This window comes from Cebus imitator, unplaced genomic scaffold, assembly GCF_001604975.1.
Source record: "Cebus imitator isolate Cc_AM_T3 unplaced genomic scaffold, Cebus_imitator-1.0 Scaffold66, whole genome shotgun sequence".
Lineage (NCBI taxonomy): Eukaryota > Metazoa > Chordata > Mammalia > Primates > Cebidae > Cebus > Cebus imitator.
In genome coordinates this window covers 6,186,019-6,199,984 of record NW_016107381.1, presented here as the reverse complement: position 1 = coordinate 6,199,984, position 13,966 = coordinate 6,186,019, and the positions used below count along the sequence as shown (strand labels likewise).

The 13,966-nt window shown below is 48.3% G+C and overlaps 1 non-coding gene across 1 annotated transcript; it reads left to right on the top strand.

Moving 5' to 3' along the window:
• The first annotated feature begins 5,965 nt into the window (after positions 1-5,965).
• Positions 5,966-6,075, top strand: LOC119471615. The gene has a single exon (XR_005200676.1). It is a non-coding gene; the product is annotated as a U6 spliceosomal RNA (small nuclear RNA).
• Positions 6,076-13,966: the final 7,891 nt, after the last annotated feature.

Sequence of the window (13,966 nt, the reverse complement as noted above, 5' to 3'; positions counted from 1 at the left end):
TTCACAAAGCTCTTCATCGCAGCAGCCAGTGTCTCAGCAGCACACGAGCTGGCTCTCTCCCTGCTTGAAAAATTATCTGGAAGCCAATAAAATGAATGGTACTGAGTTCATGGTAAGTTAGGGTTGTCTTTTTAGCAAATGTTAGCACCTTTGAAGCCTAAAGGATTAAGACAAAAGCTGCAAAAGCCTGCTGGGTTCTTCTCACAGGTGGGTTTGCTATTCCTGTTTTGCCCCGAGGCATGAAGGGAGAAGTCAGATGTGTCAGTGAAAGTTGTAACTGTGTGCTTGGGCCCTGCCTTTCTTGTTCAGGATCCAGCCCTTCACACAGGCTTCTCCATCTGTACCCTGAGAAAGATCGGTTCCTTTTTGCTGTCTCTCGATTGCTGTGTCTTTTCCCAGCAGGGTTACTGCCCACGCTGACACAGTCACCCATTACCTCTCCATCAGTCTTTTAGAAATCACGTGTAGGCTGGGTGTGGTGGCTCACGCCTATAATCCCAGCACTTTGGGAGGCTGGGGAAGGTGATCACCTGAGGTCAGGAGTTTGAGACCAGCCTGGCCAACGTGGTCAAACCCCATCTCTACTAAAAAATACAAAAAAATTAGCCAGACGTGGTGGCACACGCCTGTAATCCCAGCTACTCAGGAGGCTGAGGCAGGAGAATCACTTGAACCTAAAAGGCAGAGGTTGCAGTGATCCTACCATTGCAGTCTGGCCTAGGTGACAAGAGCAACACTCTGTTTAAAAAAAAAAAAAAAAAAAAAAAAAAGCCCCTCTAGTCTAGTCAAGCCCCTGTCAGGGAATACATAGCTATTTGTATGGATCCTGTTACAGGTGCTTTGTTTCCCAGTTTGTAGATGCCTGCTTTGGAGTCTCACAGTTTCCCACTGGTAACTGTGCTATTTGCCTGGACTTCAGCTGTCGCTCTTTTGATGTACGTGGAACCTCTTTAAAAGCCTCCTGTACTGACCTCACCTCATCTCACTGATGAAGCACTTCCCCTGGCTGATACATGTGCACCTGTGTGTATGTATTATGTACATGTGTCATCTTACAATGAGAGTTCATATTGGACTTTCATTTAGTCTCACTGGCCATAGCTGGGTCATTGAACTCCCTCTAGCTATAGGGAAGGCTGGAAAAGTGAGTGTCGTGGAAAACATGCAAGGAGGAAGGAAATTAGGAGTATGTAATAGGTCAGCTAACCAGTGTACCTGCCACACTCAGTCTTTGTCGTAAACCAACAGATTTTTCTCCATTTGTTCTTTAAAATTGTCCCAGGCTGGGCACAGTGGCTCATGCCTGTAATCCCAGCACTTTGAAAGACCAAGGCGGGAGGATCATTTGAGCCCAGGAGTTTGAGACCAGCCTGGGCAACACAGACCCCATCTCTACAAAAGATAAATTTTAAAAAGTTAGCCAGTTGTACTGGCACATTCCTGTAGTCCCAGCTACTCGAGACTGAGGCAGGAGGATCACTTGAACCCAGGAGGTCGAGAGGTTGCAGTGAACCAAGATCAAACACTTCACTCCAGCCTGGGCAACAGAGCGAGACTCCGTCTCAGGAAAAAAAAAAAAAAAAAAAAAAATGGGCCACGTGTTGGTAATTGTTCAAGCTGAGAGAGGAGTATATTAGATTTATTATACTGTGCTCTCTGCTTTTATATGGATTTGGATTTTTCATAATTTTTGTTTATGAAGTCTATAGTAATGTTTTTTAAATTGTCATAGGGAGGCTGGGCACAGCGGCTCACACCTTTAATCCCAGCACTTTGGAAGGCCAAAGTGGGTGGATTGCCTGAGGTCAGGAGCTCGAGACCAGCCTGGGCAACACAGTGAAACCCCATCTCTACTAAAAATACGAAAATTAGCTGGAAAAAAGTCACAGAGAGGCTCCGAGTAAGGAAAGACTTTGATGGGCTCAGGCTGTTCTAGTACAGTGTGGGCAGCCCCCCAGGACTTATCTCCCCACCCTGCAGGTCTCACAATGGCCGGGAGTGTGGTAGAGGGGACCATTGTCCAGGAAGGAGGTCCTTTCTGTCTCCTAAGATCCTGGGTGCCTGTTTTTCTTTTCTTTATTTATTTTATTTTATTTTGAGACAGGATCTTGCTTTGTTGCCCAATCAATGCAATGGCACAATCATGGTTCACTGCAGTCTCGACCTCTTGGGCTCAAGAGATCCTTTCACCTCAACACCCCAAGCAGCTGGGACCACTGCATGGGAGGTAAACACCATTGCACCCAGCTAACTTTTTAATTTTTTATAGAGGTAGGGTCTCACTGTGTTGCCTGGGTTGATCTTAAGTATGCCTGTTTTTAACAACTTGGAAACCAGACTGCAGATTCTATGTCACCTCTTCTTCCCAGGCTCTGAAGGGCCTCCTCTGGCCCCTTCTTTTTACTCATTACTATTGTGGATCAAGTTCAAGAGACAGAGGAACTGGCCAGCAAGATGGCGTCCTTGGGCATTGGCAGTGGGTATCTGCAAATGGGTGGCTGTTTCTTGTAGGTATAAGCCAGGCCCTAGGAGGCAGGAGTCTTCTCAAGCCCTGCCTGACCATCCCTATCACTGGGTGCTGTGGCTGCAGAATGGAGCATGCCTTTGGCACCAGCCAGTGACCCAGGCAGAGGACCAAGCAGGTGCGTATCCATGGGGGTGCCTAAGGCAGGGATGGACCACTCTTGGGTGTTCCTCTTGGTCATCTGTGCTGCCTGAACCCATCTGTGCCCTCAGTGGGACCTACTTTCTCAGCCAGCATTGCTACCTATCCCAACCTCTTCCTAGGAAAAGCCAGTGCACCCACTGAGATCAGGCTGGTGGGTAGGACTGATTAAAGCGTGTTTGCCTTCAATCAAGAATCACCTTTTCGGCCAGGCACGGTGGCTCACACCTGTAATCCCAGTACTTTGAGAGGCTGAGACGGGCATATCACTTGACGCCAGAAGTTTGAGACCAGCCTGGGCAACACATAGTGAGACCCTGTCTCTACAAAAAATATAAAAATTAGCTGGACATAGCGGTGCATGCTTGTGATCTCAGCTACTTGGAAGGCTGAGGTGGGAAGATCACTTGAGCCTAGGGAATCAAGGCTGCAGTAAGCTGTGATTGTGCCCCTGCATTCCAGCCTGAGCAACAGGGCAAGACCCTATCAAAACAAAAGCCACCTTTTTTATTACAAGTCTGACTTGAACCATGACGGACACTCCTGCCCATAGTTTTTAAGAACAAGTGACTCATATTTTATCTAGCTCTTACGTCCACATTTAGTGAAAACCCATCTAACTCCCAAAGGAAGTGGTATCCCTTTATCCCGGAGTTGGGAATTGTCAAGGAAACTGTTTGCAGGAAGTGGGAAGTAGAAAGAATGAGTCAGTGCTAAGAGGTGTTTGGCAGCCTTCTGTAGGGCGCAGTGCTCATCCCCTGCTGTGGGGTGAATGGCTGACAAGGACAATCCAAGGATACCTTCTTAGCTGGTCCTGCAGAGTTCAGAGACTCCCTTGGAGTTGATTTTTCCTGGCCTTGCTCTTGTCCTCTCCACGTCCCAAATTTTGGTGTGTCAGATTTCCAGGGCATCTGGTACCTTCTCATTACTGAAAAAACTGCCCTGAAACAGGATAAGGTCAAAAATAAAATAAGCCTCTTGATGTGCTCTGCTCACCTATTTCCTGAATAACGCAGTGCTCTAATTAGGAACTCTGCCTAAGGTCTCTAGGTGCAAAAGGGGACACGTGAAGAAGGAAATCCTATGTGAGCTGTATACTGTCAGCGCCAGTACAGAGGCACTGGACTAAGAGGCCTGACTTCAGAACTGCGCGGTGCAGGTTAGGTGAGTGGCTGGCACCGCAAAGGCCCGGAGACCTCCTGGGCAGGAGTGGAGTGATGGTGCCTCTGGCAGCCAGGCAGGGACCAGGAAGGCCGGTGACACGCTCTCCAGGTGCCGTGCTGCCTCGTGGTGGCAGTATAGGCGGTGTGGTTGATGTGGTGAGACCGCAGTGTGTGGTGTGGTGTAGTTAACGTGGCCTGGTGTGATGTGGTCTGCGGTTTGACGCAGTGTGGTGGAAAGGGCCTAGAACAGGCTCTCAAGAGCAGTCTTCTGCTTTTTGGTATTATTCCTTAGCCAGATCTGGAATTGTCCAGGCATGTTGGGTGAGACTCACGACTTTTTTAATTACCAAAAAGCACAGGTGAACAAACAGGAATTGGGCTGAGAATGGGAGTTCCTGGGAAGGATCAGAAGCTTTCAGCTTCATCAGCAAATGATCGGTCAGTCCTGTGTGCCAGGTGCTTCCTCTCATGCTATCTTGTTAGATCCTCTGCCCTTTCAGAGGAGGAAACATGCCTGAGGTCATCCGGTACCACAGCCAGGGCCTAACCCACATGGCATGGCTGGAGGGCAGGATGTGGGAGCGGAGCAAGTTCAGTAGCTTCTCATCACCCGCTGGATCCCAGCGCCATGTTGGGAAGGAAAGACCTGAGGGCAAGGAGATGGAAAAACCAAAGGTTGTGAAGGTTCTTGCAGATGAAGAGAATGGCACCTGCCCGCTGGTACTGAATATTTGTGTCAAAAGTTCACGGAGATGTGGGCATCCTGGCCTCAGCCCTGGTACTGCCCAGTCTAGGCAGCTTCTGAACCACTCTCTGCAGGAGAGAGGGGGTGCTGCTGAGAAGTCTTTACCTAGGACTTCAGCCTTGCTTCAGACAGGCCTGGTGGCCAGGTGTCACCCACGTCTAAGCTCTGCTCCACGGTTACGTTTCTGTGCTGAGCATTTCTGAGTGGAGGGTGTTGGCCTCCTCTCTTTGAGACACTGCCTGAGGTTAGGGAGTGAAGGGAGTAGGTGCCCAGATGACTGCAGCCGTTTGGTGTGTGGGAGGTTCAGAGAGTCAGGGACATTGAGTGCCACTCCCCTGCCCCACCTTCCCTGGGCTGCAGATTCCTGTGTTGGCCTCTTCTGTTACTTCATTTTTGAGACAGGGTCTCGCTCTGCCACCCAGGCTGAAGTACAGTGGCATGATCTCAGCTCACTGTAGCCTCAGCCTTCCTGGGCTCAAGCAGGCCCCCCACCTCAGCCTCTTATATTATGCCTCTAATGGCATACTGCAGGTATGTACCACCACGCCTGGCTAAGTTTTGCATTTTTGGTAGAGACGGGGTTTCACCATGTTGCCCAGGTTGGTCCCCAACGCCTGACCTCAAGCAATTGGTGTAAGCCACCACACCTGGCCTGCTAAGTCTTTTTTACCATTTTTTGTTTATTCCTTCTTAGAGCAACTTAAGTCCAAAAATACTACCAGATGCAATCTTCATGCACAGGCAAGTTGACCCCAGCAAGGAAGCTGGGATGGAGAAGTCCAGCAGGGTCGCACCACAGAGCCCCTCCTCGGGGTCCCGCTCCCTGCTCTGCAGCCAGCTTTCGTTGTTTGTGGTCTCAGAAAGCTGATGCGTAGGCTGAGTCTGTGCTCATATAAGGCACTTGGTGACTGTGCTAGGGAGGAGGGAGAGAAACTAATGTAAGGAGAGCGCTGTCAGGTCAGACACATGGGTTGACATCCTGCCTCTAACCCTGCTGTCTCTGTGATCCGGCTAAATCCCTCAACCTCTGCGTCTCAGATTCCTCACCTTTGAAAGGTTGCTGAGGATGGTGAATAATCCTGTTCTGCCTACCTCACAACACTTTATTAGGTGAAATACACCATCAAGTTACTATAAGTAAATTGTGCCCCTGGCTCCTCCTTCCCCAAGACAGCCAAGCTTATAGGAGTATAAATTACTGCCACTTTACAGAGCACTTTGGCAGTGTCTAAGAGCTGTACCTGGCGCGGGATGCAGCAAATGTACTCCGAGATACATCTGGAGAAGCACTAGCACGTGCACAAGGAGGTAGGAGTACAGGTTAAGTACCCTGACCCCTCGTCTGCCTGGGGTTAGATAGTGAAGGGAGTAGGTGCCCAGATGACTGCAGCCATTTGCTTCAGCAGCACATATACTAAAAAAATGGAACGATACAGAGAAGATTAGCATGGCCTCTACACAAGCACATGATATGGTTTGGCTGTGTCCCCACCCAAATCTCATCTTGAATTGTACTCCCATAATTCCCACGTGTTATGGGAGGGACCCAGTGGGAGATGTTTGAATCATGGGGGCGGTTTCCCCCATACTGTTTTCATGGTATAGTGAGTAAGTTTCACGAGATCTGACGGTTTTACCAGGGGTTTCTGCTTTTGCATCTTCCTCATTTTCTCTTGCCTGTGCCATGCCATGTAAGAAGTGCCTTTTGCCTCCTGCCATGATTCTCAGGCCTCCCAAACCTTGTGGAACTGTAAGTCCAATTAAACCTTTTTTTCTTCCCAGTCTCAGGTATGTCTTTATCAGCAGCGTGAAAATGGACTAATACAGGTTGACATGCAAATTCGTGAAGCATTCTATTAAAAAAAGAAAAAAGTATCCCTTATCTGAAATGCTTGGGACCAGAAGTGTTTCAGATTTCAGATTTCTTTGGATTTTGGAATATTTGCATTAGGCTGATCCAGCACCCCAGATCCAAAAATCTGAAATGCATGTGCTCCAATTAGCATTTCCTTTGAGCCTCATGTGCGCACTCTAAAAGTTCCATATTTTGGAGCATTCTGGATTTGAAAGCTCAACCTGTATTGGTAACTATAAAAACTTGAAAACCACTGTAGAGGAGGAAAAATTTCTCTTCTACCCTCTTTAGTTATTTACTTTTTTTTAACATATACATGGGAGTCCTCACTAGAAACACGAGGACCCAAAGAAACAGAGTTGAAAGCTTATATACTGAGTTGGGCAAAGAGCAGTAAGTGTGACAAAGTAAAAGGACCTGAGCTAGGGGAGTTATATTGGTTGAAAAAGTGGGAAGATACAGTTTGTTAACAAGGTTTGTACAGATTTCTCTTAGCCTTAACTTCCCCCTCCTTGGTGATAAAACTGTCTCTTTCCTTCTGATATGAGAAGGATACACTGGCCAGGCACAGTGGCTCATGCCTGTAATCTCAGCACTTTGGGAGGCTGAGGCAGGCAGATCTCATGCCTCACCCTCCTTTTGTAGCTGGGACTGCAGGTAGGCACCACCGTGACCTGCTAATTTTTGTTGTATTTTTTGTAGAAACAGGGTTTCACTATGTTGCCCAGGCTGATTTTGAACTCCTGAGCTCAAGGGATCCTCTCGCTTTGGCCTCCCAAAGTGCTGGGATTACAGGTGTGAGCCACACCTCTGGCCGAAAGGTCCTTTCTGATCTCTCTCTTATCATATAGCCTTCCTTATCCCACAAGAGGCTTCCTTGTGGGATGAGTTCAAGACCAGCCTGGCCAACATGGTGAAACCCCATATTTACCAAAAAAAAACACACAAAAATTATCAGAGTGTGGTGGCACATGCCTGTAATCCCAGCTACTCAGGAGGCTGAGACAGAAGAATCGCTTGAATCCTGGAGGCAGAGGCTGCAGTGAGCCAAGATTGTACTACTGCACTCCAGTCTGGGTGACAGAGCAAGACTCCATCTCAAAAAAAAAAGAAGGATGCATTTCACATGACAATTTCATTTTTTTTTTTTTTTTTTTTTAAGAAGAAGGAAGGTCAGACTATCCTTCTTGCATACGTTTTTCAAGTACCTTTTTTTAGAGAAAGGGTCTTACTGTATCTCCCAGACTGGAGTGCAGTGGTGCCATCATAGGTCACTGCAGCCTCAACTTCCTGGGCTCAAGTGATCTTCACATTCAGCCTCTTGAGTAGCTAGGACTATAGGCACATGTCACTAGGCTCAGATAAAATTTTTTTTTTAATGACAGAGTCTTGCCGTGTTGGCCAGGATGGTCTCAAATTCCTGAGCTTAAGCAGTCCTCTCACTTCAGCCTCCCAAAGTGCTGGGACTATAGGCATGAGCCACCTTGCAAGGCCACAGGTGCCTTGAACTCAAAATGGTCAATAGGCTAGAGTGGCATATTTTGGGTGGCATATTCTAAACACCTTCACAGCCCAGTGCCTGCCAGGAGAATGGGTCAATTGTAAAGTAGTCACACAATGGCGTATGATTTGGCAATGAAATACACAAGCTGGGGCTATGTGCGTCAACACAGACAAACCTTGTAAGCAGCACTGATGCACAATGCAAATTGCAAAAGACATGCCATACAATCCCAGTTGTATGGGTTTTAAAACATGCTAACAGAGGTGTTGGTTGCCCACCCTTGTGATGTGTAATTCAATACAGTTTAAAATGGTTTTCTGTTCTGTGGTTCAGAACATGCATATATTTATATATGTATATATAGTGTACATATTTATATATATGCATTATACATATGTGTGTATATACGTATGTATACACACACTATATATATACATATATAGTGATAAATTTTAAGCCTAGCATAGAGGAAGCCTCTTGTGGGATAAGGAAGTCCATATGATAAGAGAGATCAAAAAGGAGCTTTTGGCCAGAGGTGTGGCTCACACCTGTAATCCCAGCACTTTGGGAGGCCGAAGCCAGAGGGTCCCTTGAGCTCAGGAGTTCAAAACCAGCCTGGACAACGTAGTGAAACCCTGTCTCTACAAAAAATACAACAAAAATTAGCAGGGCATGGTGGTGCCTACCTGCAGTCCCAGCTACAAAAAGAGGGTTGGGTGGGAGGATGGCTTGAGCCCAGAAGGGCGGAGGTTGCAGTGAGCCAAGATCGCACCACTGCACTCCAGCCTGGGCAGCAGAGCAAGACCCTGTCCCCACTCCCCCCAAAAAAGCTTTGGGCCAGGCACAGTGGCTCACACCTGTAATTCCAGCACTTTTGGAGGCTCAGGCAGGAGGATCCCTTGAGCTCAGGAGTTTCAGACCAGCCTGGTAACATCACGAAACCCCCTCTCTACAAAAAATACAAACAAACAAAAAAAATTAGATAGGCATTGTGTTTTGTGCCTATAGTCCTAGCTACTGGGGAGGCTAAGGTGGGAGGATGGCTTGAGCCCAGGAGGCGGAGGTTGCAGCGAGCTGAGATCATACTGCTCCAGCCTGGGTGACACAGCCAGACGCTGTGTCAAACAAACCAAAAAAAGGGAGCTTTATTTACAGCTGTGGCTTTATATCTTAAATTAGGAGGTGTCAACACAGATATTTCTTATATTATTCATTATAACTTTTTATTTCTCTGAAATATTTCAAGATAGTTTTTTTCTATAAGAGATGAGCCTCACCTCAGAGAAACTTGCATCACCTCAGTCAGCCTCCTTTCTGGAGGCCCAAGGGAGGAGCAGCTCAGGATGGATGGGTTGCCATGGTGATGGGCTTGCTGGGCATCAGGGAGCTTTCCAGAGTGATCTCCTCCAAGTGGCACCTGGAACATTTCCCAGGAGATGAGTGACTCACAGGTAGCCTGCCAGGTACCCCCATTTCTTTCTCTGAAGAGCAGGGTTTGGGTGACTGGGGAAGCCAAGGGGTCTGGGTCAGGCAGCGTGCCCCTCCTCAAGCCGCTGCACGGTGGGATTGCCCCTGCCAGCTGACGGTGCAAAACTGGATGAGTCAGCCTCCTCCCAAAACATGGCCGTGACAGATGCACAGAGGCAGGGCATGAACAGGCCATATGTTAGAAGGATGCTGCACAGGCCTCGACTTGTTAGATGCTAAATAAACGGTCCTGACCTGGATAAATGAGCTTGAAATGTGAAGACACCAAAATGAATTACACTCAATGTCTGGATTTTCTAGCAGAAGTTATGGGGCTGCCTGTCTTCAGTGCCATATCCTGAGCTATCCCTGGGCCCTTAGGCCTCGGCTGTGCCTTGAACCTCCGGTGAGTGCCCTCTCTCGGTGGGAGGTGTGGCCCGATCTCCTCAGGAGGAGTCTTGCTTCTCAGAGCCCTCCTCTCCCAGGTCCGCGGAGCAGCGCCGCTCATCTCTGTCAGTGATTTCATGCCTTCCCCCACTGAACACGCTTGCGTTATAACCTGGGCTTGCCAGAGTTTGAGGTACCCCATCTGACAAATGGAAGACATTTTTTAAGCTCACTGGGTGCCTGAGGGCACGGTCTGCAGCAGGGTGAACCCTCTGTGTGTCGGACACCCTGTCAGGTTGTCTCTCGCAGGCTCACAGTTTTGTTACCCCTCTGCCATAGAGCTCTGTCATTTGATCCTTAAATTTGAGGTTCAGGGTCCTGAGTCTTGGGGAAGAAAACCTGCCCATCCCCCTGTCACCATTTCCCCCACATCCCAGCCCGCCTGAACCAACAGGGTCCAACGTGTGCCCTTGAGCCAGCTGTAGGGAGCTGGGCTGGAGACAACCACAAGAAGCATTATCATCATTATAAAGGCTTATTTTGTCTTTGCAATGCAGTAATATTTTCCAAAAACATTGCAAATATCCCATGTGTTATAAAAAAAAAAATGACAAAATGACTTATGCCTGTAATCCCAGCATTTTGGGAGGCTGAGGCAGGAGAATCATTCTAGCCCAGGAGTTCAAGACCAGCCAGGGCAACATACCAAAACCCGTCTCTATTAAAAAAAAATCAAAAAATTGGCTGGGCATGGTGCCGAGTACCTGTGGTTCCAGCTACTCGGGCAGCTGAGGCAGGAGAATCACGGCTGGGAGGTCAAGGCTGGAGTGAGCTGGGATCATGCCACTGCACTCCAGCCTGGGTATGCAAAAGCAAGATCCTGTCTCAATTAATTAACTGCTAATTATTTGGCTTTTGTGTTCCTGGCACAGAGCTCCTAAAACCCTTGGAATTTACTGTCTTTTGTGTGCTAATGAGGGATCATGGCTTATCATAGGGGAGCCCTCGATAACTTCAGGATGGGGACTGGGTGCCAGAAAACCATGAGATTAGAGGGACAGAACTTTCAGCCCTCCCCTGCCAGCCTCCAGGGTGGGGAGAGGGGCTAGAGATGGAGGTCAGTCACCATGGACCAGTGATTTAATCTATCATATCTATGTAATGAAACCTTCATAAAAAAATCCCAACCCCCTTGCACCCCTAAGTCCATGGGGACAGAGGTCCTGCACTCAGGTCCCTCCAGACCTCACCTATATACTTCATCTGGCTGTTCATCCTCATCCTGTGTAATAAATACAGTGGAGAGTAGAGCACTTTCCAGAGTCTAAGTTATTCTAGCAAATCATCAGACCTGATAAGAGTGTGGGCGCAGTGGCCCATTCCTGTAATCCCAACACTTTGAAACAGAAAGGCAGGAGGAACAGCTTGAGTACAGGAGTTCAAGACCAGACTGGGCCATACAGTGAGACTCTGTCTCTAGAGAAAACTTAAACATTGGCCAGGTGCGGTGGCTCACACCTGTAATCCCAGCACTTCGGGAGGCTGAGGCGGGCGGATCATGAGGTCAAGAGATCAAGACCATCCTGGCCAACATGGTGAAACCCGGTCTCTACTAAAAATACAAAAATTAGCCGGGTGTCGTGGCACATGCCTGTGGTCCCAGCTACTTGAGAGGCTGAGGCGGAGGAATCGCTTCAACCCAGGAGGCGGAGGTCACAGTGAGCCGAGATTGTGCCACTACACTCCAGCCTGGCGACAGAGCAAGACTCTGTCTCAAAAAAAAAAAAAAAAAAAAAAATTTAGCTGGGCGTGGTAGCCATGTGGTCCCAGCTACTCAGGAGCCTGAGGTGGGAGGGTCGCTTGAGCCCAGGAAGTGGTGGCAATAGGACAAGAGCCTGTCTCAAACAAAGCAAACCCGATAGGAAGAAGGGGTCATGGGAACCTCCAAATTTATAGTTAGCTGGGCAGAAGTATGGGTAGGCTGGACACTCCGTTTGTAGCTGGTGTCAGAAGCGTGGGCAGTCTTTTGGGACCAAGTTCTTAACCTGTGGGGTGTGCGCTAATTCTGGGTAGTGTCAACTGAATTGTGGAACATCGAGTTGGTGATGGAGAATTGGTTGGTGATGGGAACACACCTCACAGCCCACTTGTCCTAACTCTTCCTTTAAGGCAAACAACCGACACAGGCGAATTGAGAGGCAAGGCAATTAGCAAAACACACCCACGTCAGATGCCCAGATCCTAATCCCAGCACTGCTGACCAGCTGGTGCCCTTGGGCACATGGCTTGGCCCTCTGCCTGCCCTGGCCCCATCTATAAAATGAGGGGGTTGATTAAATTATCCCTGGGGCTTAGCACTAGGAATCTCCACTTCTAACAAGCAGCCAGGTGATTCTTCGGCACTCCAAAGCTTGAAAACCACTGCTTATGACCTCTTTAGCAGTAAAATAATTAAAAGGCCTCCAGCTATGTATTTAGGAAAATTACATCTTTCTTTATCCTTGCTACTTCAAATAACTCACATTCCTAAACTGCTGCACCAGCAAAGCCACAATGAATAAGCCAGCCCAGGTTCCCTCCCCAAGTCTGCCGAGACTCAGCTGTAGGAACTTCCTCCTACTTTCCAAAGAGCTTGGCTGAAGTCTCCTCAAAGTTGTTTAAGTCAGGGCTTGGGCACAGTGGTTCACGCCTGTAATCCCAGCATTTTGGGAGCCTGAAGTGGGCTGATCGCTTGAGCCCAGGAGTTGGGAGACCAGCCTCAGCAACATAGTGAGACCCTGTCTCTACAAAAAAAATACAAAAATTAAGTCAGGTGCAGTGGCTCATGCCTGTAATCTCAGCACCTCGGGAGAACAAGGCCAGTGGATTACCTGAGGTCAGGAGTTTGAAACCAGCCTGGCCAACATGGTGAAACTCTGTCTCTACTAAAAATACAAAAATTAGCTGGGCATAGTGGTGTGTGCTTGTAGTCCCGGCTGCTCAGGAGGCTGAGGCAAGAGGGTTGCTTGAGCCCAGGAGGCAGAGGTTATAGTGACCCGAGAGTACACCACTGCACTTCAGCCTAGGTGATGGGAGTGAAATCCTGTCTCAAAAAAAAAATTAGCCAGGCATGGTGGCACATGCCTGTAGTCCCAGCTACTTGGGAGGCTGAAGTGGGAGGATCACCTAAGCTTGGGAGGTGAAGGTTGCAGTGAACCAAGATTGTACCAGTGCACTTGAACCTGGGCGACACAGCAAGACTCTCTCAAATATTAAAAAAAAAAAAAAAAAAAAAAGTTGTTAGTAACTTGGAGAAGCAGGGGAAGTCAGGCCTGGCAAGCAAGTGAGAAATTCAAACAACAAAATCCACCCAACACCCAACAAGTACAGCTGAAGAAACAGCACTTTGCTGCCGGGTTGGCAACAGATGGTAAGACCCATGTGCACACACATTCACACCAGCGAAACCGAGTTCACAGTGTGTCAGCTAGGTTGCCCTGCCGCTTGGAGAAGACCCAACCCCCACTCACTACACTCCTGTTAAAACAAGCCCTGTGCTAGGCGGATTCTCCCTGCTCCTGCCAGCTCAGCCAGGGGAGCCCCGCTGGGCCCTTCGTGCCAACCAGAGTTCCCCTGGCTCTCCTCCTCCCTCCTCTCTCCTCCTGATACTCCTCTGCTGTTCTGATGGAGAAAAAAATCTATTCATTGTCTGAGAATTGAAAGCAGAAAAATGAACGAAAATGTAAATCTCCTGTAATCTTCCCAACAGAGAAAACTACTGTATACATTTTGGAATACTCTTTTAGTCATTTTTCATGTGTTTAATGTGGTTTTCATACCTTTTTCTTTGTTGTTGTTTTTTTTGGCAGGGTCTGTCACCTAGGCTGCAGTTCAGTGCTGCGATCGTAGCTCACTGCATCCTTGACCTTGGCTCAAGCGACTCTCCTGCCTCAGCCTCCTGAGTAGCTGGAACTACAGGTGTGCACCACCACACCTGGCTAATATTTGTATTTTTTTGTAGAAACTTTTTTTTTTTTTAAGACAGAGTCTCTCTGTGTCACCCAGGCTGGAGTGCAGTAGGGCAGTCGCGACTCACTGCAACCTCCACCTCCCAGGTTCCAGCGATTCTCCTGCTTCAGCCTCCCAAGTAGCTGGGCCTGCAGGTGCCCACCACCATGCCCAGCTAATTTTTTTTTTTTTT